The sequence below is a fragment of the Sceloporus occidentalis genome, unplaced genomic scaffold, assembly GCF_023333645.1.
Source record: "Sceloporus occidentalis isolate IW3139 unplaced genomic scaffold, rSceOcc1.0.p SCAF_1, whole genome shotgun sequence".
Classification (NCBI taxonomy): domain Eukaryota; kingdom Metazoa; phylum Chordata; class Lepidosauria; order Squamata; family Phrynosomatidae; genus Sceloporus; species Sceloporus occidentalis.
This window is the reverse complement of record NW_028316981.1, coordinates 281,656,097-281,669,429: the sequence shown is the minus strand read 5'-3', so window position 1 is coordinate 281,669,429 and position 13,333 is coordinate 281,656,097. Positions and strand designations below refer to the sequence as shown.

Here is a 13,333-nt window from a genome sequence, read left to right as displayed (position 1 = left end):
CTATGCTAGCAATGCCCCTCTACACTCAACACTGGACAGACAGTCTCTTGTCTCTTCACAAGAGGATTAATGGACACAAATCAGATATTAGAAATGGTAATACCTCAAAACAATTTGCAGAATATTTCAGCCTTCCTGGACATACAGTAAGAGATTTATTTGAACATTGAACAACATTTATTTGTCATTGAACAACAAAATTACAAAGGAGGACTAGAAAGAAAAATATATGAATTTAATTACATTCCCAAATTTCAGTCTATTAGCAGAGGGGTGAAGAAAGACAATGTCCTCATTGTACACTACATCTATAAATATAAAAGTCTTCACTACTGCACATATAACTAAAGGAATCTTCTCAAAGAGTTTTGAACTGAGGGAAACTGACCTTTGGTAAGCAGATTTATTGCTTTAACATTTCAACACTATCCGACCACTGTAAAGATCTGAAAGACCTGCATCACCTTACTCAGCCCTTTGATAAGTTAGGAACAGAGACATGATTTCTATCTTTTTGAATCCCATTGCATTCTGTCCCACTCCCACAATTGTATAACTATGCTTTATACCTGAGGCCTTGATACAACTTAGTGCTGCATCTGAAGAAGTGGATTTAAATCCATGAAAGCGCATGCTAAAATAAAAACCTGTTAGTTCAAAAGGTGCTACCACATTTCTTTTTTCCCCCCGCCCCTTCCTTTTCTGCTTAACATGTTTGATGATATACCTGCATTTTGGTAGAAATTATTCTTGCACTCAGATAATTTGATTTTTCTCTACCTTTGGTTTGTTCCTTTTCTATAACTATTGGAAAATCAGTTGCCCATTTTCCAGAAAGGTGGAAGACTGGAGAAATTCTAGAGCCAAATTTCTTGTACTCTGACTAGATTCACTGTGCCAGTTACATATACATTTAGCTGCTTGCCTATCTGAAAGCTAGTATTGATCTCCAGAGAGAAGCTTGACAGTCATGTCACTGATAAAATTATTCATGATTTAAAAGGTTAAATGTGCTGGGGATGGATAACCATTTCCAGCATACAGCATGGGTAGTTATTTTGTTGTTATCGTCTGAAACAGTATCATATTTTTTATAGCAAATTCATATTGAAATTAAATAAATCAACAGATGTTAATGCCTGAAAAGAGTTAAAATTTTATTTCTTTCATATCTTTTCCTGATAAAAATAAGAAATGCAGAAAATGGAGCTGTAAATTTTCCCTACCATAAGGAGCAATTGGTTAACTACAAAGCTTCTTTTCTGCCGTGAATGGGTTTCATGAGTTGAAATAACTTCAAAGAGCTTTATACAATCACTTGGGCTCGGGCTTAAATTGTCAGAATCAAGAATACTCTACAGGCTTACCTGGCTGCTCTGAGAGTGGATTCATGATATAAAATAATGGCTTTCCAAATCTGCTGAAAATGAAGGGCATTGTGTCTGCGCAGGCTCACAGTGATCTAAAAGGTGTGAAATAGTTTCTGTTACCCATTGTAGAGCAATATTACATTGCATTAAGGCTTATATTATGTTTATATTTTTCATATTTTTAGATGATCTAGAATGCTTAAGTAAACTATCAGCAAAAGCAAAGAAAATTTGAGCTGCTTATTGTTATGTTAATAAACTGTGTAAATGTTTCAGGGCATTATTAAATTAATATAGGGATTTCTAACTACAGTATACGCATGGTTATGTACTTCTTTTAATACAGTCAATAAAAATAAGACCGACATATTTCAGTTTGTCTACATTTTCTGGTTCGACTCAAAAGGGTTGTTTGTCATATTCAACAAGAACTCTGGACTGCTTTTGAGTTCTGTATTTTGCTCCAAAAAGCTCCTGGGGTCCAAAGCCCCCCCCCCCCCCCCTTCCTGGCACTGAATTCAGCACTGAAAGTTTAGGAACAGAGAAGGAAAAGAAAACTGCAACATACACTCTTGTGTCAACACCTTTTGGTGTTCTTTGAACATTGGCTGCTATGTTCTGCTGGACTATGGGTGGGTATGGGGAAGAATATAAAGTAAAAAGATGAGAAAGCCACTTTTTCCCCCCATCACCACAATTTCATTTCTCTACATTCAATTTTCTCTGCTGTTGGGTGCCTTCAAGTCATTTCTGACTTACAGTACCCTGATCTCTCCTTGGAAGCCAGAATGATTAAACTGAAACTGCCATACTTTGGCCACATCATGAGAAAGCATGAATCATTTGAAACGACAATAATGCTAGAAAAGGTGGAAGGCAGTAGAAAGAGAGGAAGACCACATAGGATTCAGTACACGCTGCTTGTCTTAACGTTCAAAGCTTTACACAACCTACCCCCCCACCCAAAATCGGTCAGTCCTTATTTCATCTTCCCACCCTGTTCGAGATTTGTGGTCCAGGAGCGGACTATCTGTTCTCTATCTAGCTTTAAATCTGGATTAAAGACTTTCTTGTTCTCTGAAGCCTTTGGTCAGGGGTCGGCAACCTCTGACCCGCGGGCCGGATGCGGCCCGCGGAGGCCTGCCGCCTGGCCCCTGGCTGCTGTTGTTGCTGCTGCCGCCGCTGCGGCAGCCGCCCATCATGACTTTTCGCCGCTCTGGGCGCCGCCATTTTGGGCGGCAAAATGGCGGCGAAGTCTCGCGCGACCTCACTGCCATTTTGGGCAAAAAAATGGCGGCGCCCATAGCCCTAGAGGCCGCTATGAGCACCGCCATTTTTCCGCCCAAAATGGTGGCGAAATCTCGCGCAACCTCGCCGCCATTTTGCCGCCCAAAATGGCGGCGCCCAGAGCGGCGAAAAGCTGTGATGGGCAGCGGCGGCGGCAGCGGCGGCGGGCCTTTAGGAGGCCCGCTGCCGTCCCTGGGGCCCTCCAGGAGGGCTCCGAGGGCGGCAGGGGGCCTCTGGGGGGCCCGCTGCCGTCCCTGGAGCCCTCCAGCAGGGCTCTGAGGGCGGCAGGGGGCCTCTGGGGGGCCCGCTGCCATCCCTGGGGCCCTCCAGGAGGGCTCCGAGGGCGGCAGGGGGCCTCTGGGGGGCCCGCTGTTGTCCCTGGGGCCCTCCAGCAGGGTTCTGAGGGCGGCAGGGGGCCTCTAGGGGCCCCGCTGCCGTCCCTGGGGCCCTCCAGGAGGGCTCCGAGAGTGACAGGGGGCCTCTGGGGGGCCCACTGCCGTCCCTGGGTCCCTCCAGGACGGTTCCGAGGGCGGCAGGGGGCCTCTGGGGGGGCCCGCTGCCGTCCCTGGGGCCCTCCAGGAGGGCTTCAAGGGTGGCAGGGGGCCTCTGGGGGACCCTTTGCAGTCCCTGGGGCCCTCCAGGAGGGCTCTGAGGGCGGCAGGGGGCCTCTGGGGGGCCTGCTGCCGTCCCTGGGGCCCTCCAGGAGGGCTCCGAGGGCGGCAGGGGGCCTCTGGGGGGGCCCGCTGCCATCCCTGGGGCCCTCCAGGAGGGCTCCGAGGGCGGCAGGGGGCCTCTGGGGGACCCTTTGCAGTTCCTGGGGCCCTCCAGGAGGGCTCCGAGGGCGGCAGGGGGCCTCTGGGGGGCCTGCTGCCGTCCCTGGGGCCCTCCAGGAGGGCTCCGAGGGTGGCAGGGGGCCTCTGAGGGCCGGCTGCCGTCCCTGGGGCCCTCCAGGAGGGCTCCGAGGGCGGCAGGGGGCCTCTGGGGGACCCTTTGCCATCCCTGGGGCCCTCCAGGAGGGCTCCGAGGGTGGCAGGGGGCCTCTGGGGGCCCGCTGCCGCCCCTGGGGCCCTCCAGGAGCACTCCGAGGGCGGCAGGGGGCCTCCTGGGGGCCCTTTGCCGTCCCTGGGACCCTCCAGGAGGGCTCCGAGGGCGGCAGGGGGCCTCTGGGGGGCCTGCTGCCATCCCTGGGGCCCTCCAGGAGGGCTCCGAGGGCGGCTGGGGCCTCTGGGGGGCCCTTTGCCGTCCCTGGGGCCCTCCAGGAGGGCTCCGAGGGATGGCAGGGGGCCTCTGGGTGCCCTTTGCCATCCCTGGGGCCCTCCAGGAGGGCTCCGACGGTGGCAGGGGGCCACTGGGGGACCCTTTGCCATCCCTGGGGCCCTCCAGGAGGGCTCCGAGGGACGGCAGGGGGCCTCCAGGGGGCCCTCCAGCGCTGGCGGCCCCCACCAGCTTTTTTGCCGGTCTCTGACAGGGCCTGGGGCCCCGTCAGGGGCCAGCAAAGATGGGGAGGCCTGGCCCCCGGAGGGTGGAAGCTCCGCCCCTGGCATGCGGCCCCGCCCCAGAGGGTGGAAGCTCCACCCCCGGCACGTGGCCCCGCCCCGTAGGGTGGAAGCTCCACCCCCCGCATGCGGCCCCGCCCCGGAAGGTTGAAGCTCCACCCCCGGCTTTGGCCCCCCAGTCGCCTGAGGGACACCAACCCGGCCCCCGGCTCAAAAAGGTTGCCTACCCCTGCCTTTGGTATTCTAGTTTCATATTGTTTATAATTTAGATTTTACTATATATATATATTATCTGTTTTTACAGTTTTGTATTTGATTGGTGTGAAGACACACCCAACTAAAGGTGGTGACAGGTTTGGGTGTGCAACACCGGTACCCTGGTGAGACCAAACTCTTCTACCCAAAAAGGCTTTGATGCTGAATGTAAAGTTCAAAAAAGGGGGAAGTTTAATTTAAAGAACAAAAATAAAGAATTTTCTCTTCCCCAGCTCTAAATAAAAGATACTTTACAATTTAGCCTTTTGTAATCTTCAGGGTGTCATCTTTCTGGGTCTGATCTTGGCTTGATCTCCTCTCTCAATGGAGCTGGTGCAGGGTCTTTCAGCTCCTGAATTCCTTTACTCACTTGCTGTTGGTAACTAAAATGGCTAAGTTGTTTTGGTAACTAAATCGGCTAACGTGTAAGAAATGCCCTTTTCGGCTGTCTGGGCCTGTTTGCTACCAAAAGACAGCTCTCTGCTTGCTCACAGCAAACACTGCTCCAAACTAAAAGCCTCTAGCTAAGGCAGAGCATGCTGGGAAAGGGCAAACCAAACCTGGAAAAATGCAGGGGATCCTACAGCTCCTCCCACAACTAATACAATGAACTTTCCTACAGTAAAATATTCTATGGCCTGAACGAACATGAAAGAAAATGCCGGGGGAGATTCAAATAGTCCTGGCAGGACATCACAATTGGCATAACTTGTTTAATTTTGTACAGTTTTATATTTTATGACTTTTAGATTGTATACTATTGGTAGGTTATACAGTGCACCCTTCCCTTACGTGGGGGTTCCATTCCGGACCCTCCCACTTAAGGGAAAAACCCGTATGCTGGAGCCCCATTAGAAGTAATGGGGCTCGTGTCTGAGCTGTGCAGTGGGGGTGCACCACTCGTGCACGCCCCATTACTTCTTCCGGGTGCACCAAGGCTTCTTCCAGCACAGGCCTCCAGCGTATGGTGGAAGGTGCGTTTGGTGTGCCCACGTATAACGCGGGCACACTATATGTTGTTTTGATGATGCCTGTAAAGTGCCATGGCATCACTTGTTCAATTTTGTACAGTTTTATATTTTATGACTTTTAGATTGTATGCCATTGGCAGGTTATATGTTTTGATGATGCCTGTAAAGTGCCATGAAAATTTATAGCGCAATATAAATGAACATTAATAATAATAGTAATAATAATAGTAACAACAACAACAACACATGGCTTGGGCCCGGGATACCTGAAGGACCGCCTCTCCCCATACAATCCGCCCCGCACCCTCAGAACTTCTGGGCAGCAACTACTTAGGGTCCCAGGGGCCAGACTTACCTCCATAAGGAGGAGGACGTATTCCATCGCTGCCCCGGCCCTTTGGAACATGCTGCCCACAGAGCTCCGCTCGGCCACCTCCCTGGCTCAATTTAGAAGGGATCTAAAAACCTTCTTATTCCAAGCTGCATTCCCTGAGTGAAGCTCCAGTTGGCCTGCCTCCCTCTTCTGTCAACATGATGGATGGCTGATGGGTTTTTAATTTGCTTTTAATATGTGTATATTGTCCGTTTATTCTGTATATGCTTTGTATTTTGTTGTATTGACTTTGTATGCTGTTCACCGCCCTGATCATTGGAAGGGCGGTATATAAATAAAATTTTTATTATTTTATTATTATTATTAACACGCTGGATGATTAGACACAATAAATAGGCCACAGGCCTAGAGAGGGAGTTCTAGAGTCTGGAAACAGCCATCAAAAAGACCCTCTCCCTTGTTACTACTAAACTAGCCTGAGAAGATGGTAGGACAGAAAGAAAGGTCTCTCTGGATGATCGTATTGCTCTAATGGGTTCATAAAGGGAGACATGCTCCTTCAGATAACCTGAACCCAAGCTGTATACTTGTTTTCCTTCAATTCTGCCAATAAATAAAAACTAGACAGTTCTCTGTTAAAGAAATAAAATGTATAGCCACACAACAGAAAACTCCTTTGCTTACAATTTGGCAGGCCTAATCCCTTAATAAGGGCTACAGTGCCTGGAAATTCCATTCAGTTCTGGTGAAGAGGAAAGTAGTATGGTTTCATTTGGGCTAAGTTAGAAAAACCCTTTAGAATTTCATGCCTTCGTTTCCGGCATGTATCCTTCAGGAAAAGCAAGCTAACAAGGTTGTACCCAGTATATCTGTACTGATAGCAAAGAATGGAGATTGAGTTGTTTACATGAAAGGAGAGTGTGGACTGCCAGTTTAACACTGAGTCTGAATGATAACCAAAACTGTTATCAGAAATGTTAGCATCATGGAAATTTGCTAGCACATGTATTTTGCAGGAGTGACTTTTGGGAAACTATATTAGATTGTGCAAGCTCAGGGCTCTCATTGTGTCCAAATTCTGGTCTGTCAAGGTAAGACAGCAAATAGCATTTCTTTTAATACAGTGAGATCCTTGATTCTTCTTCGTGGTCTCTGTGCCTCACACAATTGGCCACTGCGCCTGCGCAGAGACTCCATCGGAAGCTGAAAAGCTGAGCAGATTGGCGGGAGCCCCGCCCACTCCTATGTACTGAGCATGCCCAGTCCCACCAATCTAGCTCCTCTTTCAGTTCTCTTTCATCTGCCGCAAGAGAAACATCTCCTTTGGTTGCTCTGAGCTGAGTAGATTTCTACTATATGGTAGACTTTTTGTCTTTCACCCCTTTTTCCCCCTTCCCCCCTTGCTGTATGGTAGATTTTTGTCTTTTCTCCATTTTTCTTGAACATTGCCCTTAAAAACTTTTTTGTTGTGAGAGCAAAGCATTTTTGGCTCAGACGGGCCTACCGCTTCTAGGCCTCTTATGGCCGCCCTTTTTAATAATAATAATAATAATAATACGTTTTATTTATAGACCGCTATTCCGCAATGATCATAGCGGTGTACAGTGAAAATTGTAATACAATACAAAAGTTAAACAGTTAAAGGAGGGAGAAGTCTCGTCCTTCAGGCAGTCCCTGATGTTGCTGGGTCTGCCTGATGGCTCCCTCTGAGGCCGAGATGACAGTTGAGGAGGGAGGGGCCTCTTCCTTCAGGCTGTCCCTGATGTTGCTGGGTCTGCCTGATCGCTCCCTCTGAGGCCAAGATGACAGTTAAAGGAGGGAGGGGCCTCTTCCTTCAGGCTGTCCCTGATATTGCTGGGTCTGCCTGATCGCTCCCTCTGAGGCCGAGATGACAGTTGAGGAGGGAGGGGCCTCTTCCTTCAGGCTGTCCCTGATGTTGCTGGGTCTGCCTGATCGCTCCCTCTGAGGCCAAGATGACAGTTAAAGGAGGGAGGGGCCTCTTCCTTCAGGCTGTCCCTGATATTGCTGGGTCTGCCTGATTGCTCCCTCTGAGGCCGAGATGACAGTTGAGGAGGGAGGGGCCTCTTCCTTCAGGCTGTCCCTGATGTTGCTGGGTCTGCCTGATCGCTCCTTCTGAGGCCGAGATGACAGTTAAAGGAGGGAGGGGCCTCTTCCTTCAGGCTGTCCCTGATGTTGCTGGGTCTGCCTGATGGCTCCCTCTGAGGCCGAGATGACAGTTGAGGAGGGAGGGGCCTCTTCCTTCAAGCTGTCCCTGATGTTGCTGGGTCTGCCTGATGGCTCCCTCTGAGGCCGAGATGACAGTTGAGGAGGGAGGGGCCTCTTCCTTCAAGCTTTCCCTGATGTTGCTGGGTCTGCCTGATGGCTCCCTCTGAGGCCGAGATGACAGTTACAGGAGGGAGGGGCCTCTTCCTTCAGGCAGTCCCTGATGTTGCTGGGTCTGCCTGATCGCTCCTTCTGAGGCCGAGATGACAGTTAAAGGAGGGAGGGGCCTCTTCCTTCAAGCTGTCCCTGATGTTGCTGGGTCTGCCTGATGGCTCCCTCTGAGGCCGAGATGACAGTTGAGGAGGGAGGGGCCTCTTCCTTCAGGCAGTCCAAGATGTTGCTGGTCTGCCTGATGGCTCCCTCTGAGGCCGAGATGACAGTTGAGGAGGGAGGGGCCTCTTCCTTCAGGCAGTCCAAGACGTTGCTGGGTCTGCCTGATGGCTCCCTCTGAGGCTGAGATGACAGTTAAAGGAGGGAGGGGCCTCTTCCTTCAGGCAGTCCCTGATATTGCTGGGTCTGCCTGATCGCTCCCTCTGAGGCCGAGATGACAGTTGAGGAGGGAGGGGCCTCTTCCTTCAGGCTGTCCCTGATGTTGCTGGGTCTGCCTGATCGCTCCTTCTGAGGCCGAGATGACAGTTAAAGGAGGGAGGGGCCTCTTCCTTCAGGCTGTCCCTGATGTTGCTGGGTCTGCCTGATGGCTCCCTCTTTTTTAATTAATTAATTAATTAATTAATTAATTTAATTAATTTAAGAATTGCTCCGAATGTGGACAGAAAATTGCTTTCAATGGTGGCCATTCTAAATGGCTTTTTTGTTTAGGGGAAGCCTATATTACTGATAGATGCCCCCATTGTAGAGCTTTTACTGTGGTGATTCTTCGAAATAGAGCCTCTAAACATAAAGCTTTCTTGTGGGAATGCTCTCTTTCGGTTGCCCAAAAATCCGCTTTGGCTTTAGATACCTTGGGGAGGATTCCCATCCACAAACTCTCTCAGATTCCCAAGATTTCGAGACCATCGACGTCGACAACTGCTACCTCGATGTTGACATCAATCTCAGCCTCTACCTTGCCAGTTTTGATATCAACGTTGAGGGCCTCGATGTCGCAGCCATCTTCTTTTCCAGAGCCATCATTATCAACCCAAGAGACGCGCTGTGTCCACTACAACCAAGTGCAGAGTTGATTCACGCAGGCAGGACGCCATGAGAAGGCTCTTGGAGAGACGTCTACAAAGGCTTCAGACAGAGAAGGAAAAATTCCTCCCATGCAGGATTCAGCCTTGAGCTCCCGGCTTGCAGAAAATAAACACTGCTGGACAGCAAGGCTCTCACTCAAAGAAGAGGGCTTTAATTCACTTGTTCCAAACTATATACAAGATTGCACAGAGTACCAAACAGCCGTCTGGATACTCACAGCTCTATATACAAATAGACAAAGTGCTACGCCAGTCACCGACCACAACAACCCAACAAGGAAGATAGTCACCTTCTCCCTTATATAGACAGTCTTCTGTGAAGTCATGTGGTGTTTTGCCACCAATGAAACCTTGCTGGTTTCATCCCCAGTGCAGGTTGCATCATACCATTTCCCATGATGCACCTCTGCCTGACTTCACCTACTGTGCATGTTGCATCAGATGTCCCATGATGCACAGCTCCCAAATGCTGACTCATGCACACCTGCCACTTGAACTGTAGTTACCTCTGCTCCACTTCCACCTAGTAGCCACATCCATATCATTTCCAGGCCAAGTGTGCCACAGGGTCCTGACAGAGGTGCCCTCTGTTTCACAGCAGAGGCCTCATAAAGCCAAAAAGAGCCCTGACGCTTCCTCTGCTGCTGATGACAAGCCCAGGAAGAAACATAAGTCTAAAGTGGCTGCAGCCCCTCCAACTTGGGCCCCGGCGCCAACGTTGGCCTCAGCATTGATAGCTTTAGCTGTGGCTAAACTGGATTTCACTATGGCATTCTCGATGCCCGCCTCAACATCGGCGGGTGATTTGCCACCCCCCCATCCCAGTCACTATTTTAGACTCGACATTGGGGGCGCTGTACTCGACGTCGATAGCTACCATTCTACCTACGCCATGACCTGTCGCTACTCTGATTCCGACAACCATTTCTCCTCTGCCTCCTGTTCCAACCACAGTCCTGGCACAGATATTGGAAACTCCATTAAAGGCATACAGGCTTTCCTTCTCCCTCCGCCTCCACCTCCACGCCGACAGTCGCCGACCAAAGTCCACAGGTCCCCATCTCCTTGAGATCAAGATGGTTACAGATACAACTCACCTCACTTTTCGGGTTCCTATGTCACTCATTATCAAGATGAAGAATATTGGAGAGAACGCCCCTTGTCCTACAAGTCCTACTCTCCTTCCTACAGAGATCAATATCATCATCGAGATTCATGCGAGGACTATTCTTCTCATTATCAACATTGTTCTCGTTCACCATTGAGGCGCCGATCACGTTCACCATCTCGATGTCATTCTCGTTCACCATCTCAGCGTTGCTCTCGATCTTGTTCTCCAAGAGATTATGGTTGTTATTTAACTCCTTCTCTGCCACCCCAAACTACAGCCACTATCTCTCATCCTCTGGCCTCACCTATCTATTCAATGGTGGAGACTGCTGTCCCGACATCGATTTCGACATCGATGCTCACACCAATACCTTCTGTTATTCCGGTTGACCCTTTGACGTCGACGATCCCATCTGTACTACCTCAGGTAGTTCCGCCTGTAGTCCTCTCTGTACCTACTGTGTTACACTCTACAGAAGAGTCTACATATGAACCCATTCTCCTTCACCGGTGATAGAGTCCCCTCAGGAAGAAGTGGAGGACACCACACCTCAGTCTCCCATAGAGGATGTTCACCTCTTTTCTGATGACGTTGACAGGATGTCTCGGGCCATAGGCCTATATGTCGATCAACTACCGAAAGCCCCGAGGGACTCGGTTTATAGTCTCTTGCCTGTTCCCAACCAACCAGCAGTCCTACCATTCTTGGCCTCTTTGTCTGATGTCATGGCACTCTCATGGCATAAGCCTGCTTCTGTACCTCTGGTGTCCAAGAAACTTGAAGGCATGTATAAGGTTGATTGTCACACTAGTAATTTGTTTGGGTTGTTCCTGTACTTGGAAAGCTTGTGGGATGGCAATTCAATCTTTCACTGCTTGTGTGCTTCAGTGACATTAGTTCCTCTGCTTTCTCATGCATGAAATATGACAATATCATGTACAGAACTTTGTAATGTAGTGTTTGCTCCATCTTCTGCTCCATGATTGTTGTTAGAAAGAAAGAAAGAAAGAAAGAAAGAAAGAAGCTGTAATTGTTCATTTGCTCAATTACATAATGATGATATTATGGAACCACTCCGGATCCCTGCCCGGATCTGAAGAATGAACATATAGATCTACTTCCAAAAGCAATTTTCCTGAGAACTAACACTTGCCTGATTCTCTCTCTCTCTCTCTCTCTCTCTCTGTGTGTGTGTGTGTGTGTGTGTGTGTGTCGATTTATTGTGGTGTATGTGGTGAGTTCATGAATTCCATAACTTTTTGTTAAGACAAGAAATACTCAGAGATGGTTTTGACAGTTCCTTCCTGTGAAATATGCTTGACATCTCCTGGTATTTATTGGTAGTTTCCCATCCAAGTACTAGCCAAGGTTGACCCTGCTTACTTTCCAAAATCAAACATGATCTGATGCCTTTAGGGTATTTAGGCACTAGGTATATGTATGTACAGGTATTTCAATCCTTGCTTTAAAGCTCTGGAACTAAAAAGTCCCCATAAAACCATCTGCTGTGATCAGAGGCTGGTGAAGTTAGTCGTGATGGCTGAATGCAACCACCATTTTAATGGACATATGAAGAATATATTGGCTGTTTGTTTCTGGGATTACCTGAAGCATCTGACTGGTTAGTTTGTTTTGGAAAACAGGATGCTGGACTAGAGGAATCCCTGAATTTATCTAGCAGACCTTTTCAAATGTTCTTGTGTTGTTGGCCTTGAGAACCAGCATGTTTTTAAATGTTCATTAAACTTGATTAGGATTATACAACACATAGCAGATTAGTTTGTGCAGTTTTACAAGTGTGTTGTAAAAAGAAGGATGAAATGAAAGCCATTTAAAAAAAAACACTACAAAATCTGATATACTGTAATTAGAACTGCAGAATTCAAAATTGAGTAGATTTTGGAGTCTGAATAATATGATGAGACAGGCAAATGTATTTTAGGGAGTGACTTCTTTTATTTTCAAATCCATTTAGTCTTTTCTTCAGATGTAGTGAACTGTCACTTATTTTCTAAGCCATTTTTGAAGTATTTTCATATGTTCATTTTTATAGGCATTATTTATTGGCTTAAGAGCTAGGCTCCATTTTAATTCTTCCTTTATTATATATCAGATTGAAAAGGTAGTAGCATTTTTAATGAGCAACGGATTAAAATAACACTAATTGTAAATGTTAACTGTGCAGTTATTCCAAACTCTGGATATTTTAGTACCTCTGTTATGTGTAGTGGATAGGTTTATTTCAGTGCAAAGAAGAGGACATGAAAGTGCTGAATTTTGTTAATGGGGTTTAGTACAAATGTTTCTCTTGCAATAGCCAAGGACAACATAATCAAGTTAGCTGTAATTCTTGCTTTGATTGAATTATATCAGATTTACTGGACAGATTGAAGAGAAGTGTTGTCTCTGTTTTAAATCTGGCAGAAAAAGTAGTGTTGGCCATTAATTTTAACCATATGCAGCTGACTAATACACTTGACAGATGCTAATTTTCTTAAGCTGTAAGCAGTAAATGGTGCATGAATTAATCAGCAGCATCCCTAAAAAAAGTCTGCTGGTATTCCTCACAAATTGGATTTAAATAAAGTTTCTTGATGTAACCACAAGGAAATAAAGATAACAGTAATGAAATGTTTCATAACAATGGTTCTAAACTAATTCATTTGCCTTTTATTTTCCTATTAAGCCTAATAGGGATTATTATAGTCTACATAAATTTGTGTGAGAACACTAACATCTGTATGTTTCACATTATTTTTTTTCCTGCCTGAAGCTAGGGTTATCTGAAAATACATAGTAATAAAATATGACTCCTTAGGGCCATTGTTTCTGGTCATTAGACTGTGAAGAGATACCTACTTTCCCTGCCACTGCTCCTCCTACACTCATTATATTTTATTTTTAATTCACAGGAATCAACCCTAGCAATCATTGTTTGGTAAATGTTCTTATTCATAATTTACCTCCTGCATCAGTGTATTTTTTAATAAGAGGATGGCACCTTTAATCTACCATTCAAACAGTGGCCAT

At 47.3% G+C, this 13,333-nt stretch overlaps 1 protein-coding gene across 4 annotated transcripts in view; it reads left to right on the top strand.

Moving 5' to 3' along the window:
• The window catches only part of MAST4 (microtubule associated serine/threonine kinase family member 4), a 367,302-nt gene that overhangs the window by 67,310 nt on the left and 286,659 nt on the right, over positions 1–13,333 (top strand). The gene's annotated exons all lie outside the window — the stretch shown is intronic.